Raw genomic sequence first — 4,783 nt, forward strand, 5'->3', positions numbered from 1 at the left:
CCTTCTGACTGGCATCTCCCCCACTGTTACTATTATTCTCCACCTTTCTAGGTCAGGGGCCACATCTCTCCCAGGCTCTGGTGCCCTCTTACCGGGGTACTGCCCTACTGCAGGGCCCCACATGCTGAAGTCCTCCTCCACTGGAGACCCCCGATACCCCTGTGCCCACCTTGCCTCAGTGACCCACGGCTAGTCATCATCTAGCCCCTGCCACAGGGAAACTGCAGCCAGGCATGGCCACGCAGCATTGGCAAGGGAGCAGACCTGCTGCCTTTACCTGTCCTGGCAGCCTTAGCACCCTGAGGCTTTGCTTCAGGCCCCGCAGCCTGGCCAGAGCTCCCCAGCCCTGCCTTCCCTGTCTCGGTAAGAAGCCACCTTGCTTCCTTAGAAGCCAGGTCCCACCTGCTCCCCAGTCAGAGCAAGGGTGAGTATCCCCTCCTCCCCCCAGAGCCCTTATTTAGACAGCCCCAGCTGGACCCTAACTGGCAGCTCCCTGCTGCAGCTGCTTGCTGCATGTGTAAGCAGGGGATTGGTCCCGCTATTGTGGGGAACTTTCCTGGCTTCTATACCACCCCGGTGAAATGAACCAGTGAAAGGATCTGAGTCCCCGCTCCCACTTCCTTTACCCCACGGCTCCCTGATCCTGAGGGCTCCCCCTCCACTCTCCTGAGTAGCAGAGCCCTCGAAACCCCAACAAGGCTGGGCCCAGGTTTCCTGGGGCTTAATCCCCGACCTTGTAGTCACTAGGGGCAGGAGTTAGGGTGTCCTCACTCCGAGGTGCTCTCTTTACACTGCAGGCCTTCTTGGCCCAGTGATCACTTCATAAGGTTCAAAGCAAATACAATTTATTAAACATCAACTGATTAAAGAGAATAGAATAAGAAACAATGAGAATGGTTAAATGAGAACACAGAGCCCTGCTCTGTAGCACAGGGACATCAAAACAGCAGCCTGCAGAGTGTAAGGACAGTTCACAGTCTCTTCCTTAGAGGCCCCTTAGAGGTCTTGGATGTACTGCGGGGGGGGGGGGAGGGGGGGATGCAGGCTGGACACGCTTGCTCTGGCAGTGACCACACAGCCTCAAGCTCTAAGTGGCCAGACCCCTCTCCCAGTCCAGAGCCTCTCCCCACACTTTGCAGTTCCCAGCTGCTCACCACATCCAGCTGCAGGCTGTGCTGCTTGGCCAGTTCCAGCTCCTTGTATTGCTTCTCTGTTCCTTTTGGCTTTCTGAGCACTGCCAGTCTGCTGCTCAACACAGGGTCTGCACTCCTTGAGCTGTGTATGCCTGGCTCTGCTGTTGCAAGACTGTCTCTCCACACAGCTTGCACTACTCTTTCAGCTCTCTGTTTGCTCAGAGAGAGCCAGAACAATCCCCGCTTACAACCTGTCAGTCAGGCTGAGCTGGAGTGTTGACTGCTTTCCATTGTCTCTGGCTGGGGTCTGTCAGTCTCATGAACCCTTCCCCTTCTGAAGCTGGGAGCTGGCAAACCAAAAAACTCCCACAGAGTTTTAGTAAGGGGTAACAGTCCCCTTACACATGGCTCCAGCCCTACTCCAGGGCTGGTTTTAACCCCTAACAGGACCAGTGCAGGGAAAACTCCCCATCACACCTCCACAAGGACAGAGCTACTATAGCCCACTGAAGGGAACGTGGCCAGGTCACACCCGGGGGCACTTTGCTCACCTTCCCCCCAAAAAAGGCCTGCCTCCCCCCCCCCAATCAGGTATGGCTCAAAAACAGAAAGAGGACAAGGATACTGAAGAGGATGCTGAGGGACGTAGAAGACAAAGGATTTAGTCTCACAAGACACTAGGGGAGGATTTTTGAGGGTTTTGCCCCCCCCTTTCCTCCCACCCCCATGGACTGAGTCACTACCACCCACTGAGGGGGGACATCGCTAGGGCAATCCAGGGGCACTTTCCTCACTTCCCCCCCAGGGGGCTATGTTCCTCCCCCAATGGTTGCAGCTTGAAAAGGAAGAGGATGCAGAAGACCCGGGAAAGCATTGGTCTGAGACTCTTTGAACCACCCACCATAGTGGGACATGGCCAGGGCACCTACTTCACTCCCCTAGTGGCCGAGGGCACCACAGAAACCCCGACAGTGGTCAGAGCTGGGGAAGGCTCAGGCTTCATCCCCTGAGTGGTACCGTATTTACTTCCCCCCAAAATAACTGGGGACATAGGAATAGGGCACACTGTGGGGCACACACTTACCCTAGTAGGATAGCCTGGGTTACTAGAAATGGTATGCCTACTCCTTAGGGAAAGTGCCCTCACTAATAAGTATAAACTGTGTTACCACAAACCCCTCACCTAAATCCAGGGCAATGCACACTCCTTGTGTTCTATGGGCGCTTCAAAAAACCCATCTATCGTAACTCCCTCATCCCGCCCCCTTCCCTCCCATCATTCACAGGAATTTGCATATATACGTCACAAGCCATGTACGGGGCACTACTTGTACAGTCTGGGTGATGCAGTTTCATACGCGGGTCACATGATGCAAGTGGCACAAAGGCATGTAATTAGAGCACCGGACTTGGGCATCACCTTACTGTAATGCAAATAACGTACCCACCCTCTCTCCAACCCAAAAGTCTATCCCCGGATACCCTATTCACTTCATTGCTGTTGAACTCGTGATTTAAACTTGCTCACAAACATTCACTTAATAAACTTTGTCAATCTGTCACAGGGTATACTTGTTATTCAGGGAGACAAGCTTTCCAAAAGACTGAGGTAGTTCCAAAGCTGGTCTCCCTCACGGACACAAGTGGGGTCCAATAAATGATATTCCCTCACTCACCTCATCTCTCTCATGTCATGCGACAGATAAAGCAACAAGAAGACTGTACAAAGTTGTAACATTGTGTATATTAACATGCAATGCTAACAATTGTGGATAAGTGAAAAGTAATGCACACTGGAAAAAATAACCCCAACTATACATACAATATGATGGGGGCTAATTTAGCTACCACAAATCAAGAAAGATCTTGGAGTTATCGTGGATAATTCTCTGAAAGGGATAGAAAATAAGAAAAAGAATATCTTACTACCCCGGTATAAAACTATGGTACGCCCACATCTTGAATACTGTGTACAGATGTGGTCTCCTCACCTCAAAAAAAGATATTTTGGCCTTGGAAAGGGTTCAGAAAAGGGCAACAAAAATGATTAGGCATTTGGAATGGGTCCCATATGAGGAGAGGTTAAAGCGACTGGGACTTTTCAGTTTAGAAAAAAAGAGTCTGATGGGGGATATGATAGAGGTATATAAAAGGTATGATAGAGGTATACAGAATCATGAGTGGTGTGGAGAGAGCAGACAAAGAAAAGTTAATTAGTTCCCATAATATAAGAACTACAGGATACCAAATGAAATTAATAGGTAGCAGGTTTAAAACTAATAAGCGGACGTTCTTCTTCACACAGCACATAGTCAACCCGTGGAACTCCTTGCCAGAGGAGGCTATGAAGGCTAGGACTATAACAGAGTTTAAAGAGGAACTAGAGAAATTAATGGAGGTTAGGTCCATAAAAGGCTATTAGCCAGGGGGCAGGAATGGTGTCTCTGGCCTCTGTTTGTCAGAGGCTGGAGATGGATGGCATGAGACAAATCGCTTGATAAATCATTGTCTTTGGTCCAGTAACAAAGCTAGAAAATACCAGACATGTGAAATGTCCAGTATTTCCTGTTTCCCTCAGATGGAAGCACGGCGGGGACAATTTTCCCCTGTCGTATCTGGTGGGGGTGTGGGAGTGAGGAGTGCAGGGCCATTTTTTTTTTTTGTTCAACAACTTTGAACAGAATTTTTCCCTGTGTTTTTTTTGGGGGGAGGGAAGGAGGTATTCGGTATTTTTTGTAAAACCATCTGGCAACCCTAATTGATTCTGGGGAACAACCGATGAAAAATAGGGTCAGGGGAGTCGGTCAAAGGTTTAAAACGACAGAACTGGATGGAGACACTGAGCAGAGAACCCCAGAGAGTGCCTGCTGTTCCTCAAAGCTGTCAATGGAGCCAGTGGACACCGCTCAGAGGAATCTGCCCGGATGCATGAGACCAGAGAGGAACAGAAGTAGGCCCCACAGTCGCAGAGCACCCCCTCATCCAGCATCCTCCTTCTGGTGTTATATGCACCATAGCTTTCACCAGGGGCAGGAGGTTGACTTTGTGGGGCCACGGATGGAGTGTGTGTAAATGAAAAGGTGAAGGGAAAAGTGCAGCCAGAACCTCAGCAAGAGGTTCTGGAAGAGCTGGAAAAGGGGTGCGACCTGGCGCATTCCAGATATACGGGTGCCAGGTTTTCCCTCATGCTGGGGGTGAACTGCACCAGGTACACGCCCGTGTTCACAGCTCCGTGGAGGAGCCATCAGCTCATGTCCCCGATGGGCCGTGGGATTAGGGTGGAATAAACACGGGCCCATTGGGGTTCCCAGCTGCTTTTTCTAAGCCCTGTGTGAGCCGGGTGAAGCTAGGCCGGGAGCAGAGAGCAAGCAGGCTGTTGTGCCTCACTCTGCAGCACTTCGCAGCAGGCAGTGAAGTTATTAACCCTCTACCAGGGATCAAGGGCAATGCTACTTAGAGCAAGGAGAACCTGGGAAATACCTGCTGTGTTTGTCTGCTTTGAATGCTGGTTGGATTTTAGCCAAACTGTTCTAGTTACTTTCTCAGTCCCTGGGATTCTTCAGCTCCTCTGTAAATGTAGCAAGGGGGGAAGAGTCATTTCTATTTTGTTATTCTGTTTCTGTATTTTCTTGTAACAGGGTTTTCTTTAA

This window comes from Pelodiscus sinensis, chromosome 24 (genome assembly GCF_049634645.1).
Source record: "Pelodiscus sinensis isolate JC-2024 chromosome 24, ASM4963464v1, whole genome shotgun sequence".
NCBI lineage: Eukaryota > Metazoa > Chordata > Testudines > Trionychidae > Pelodiscus > Pelodiscus sinensis.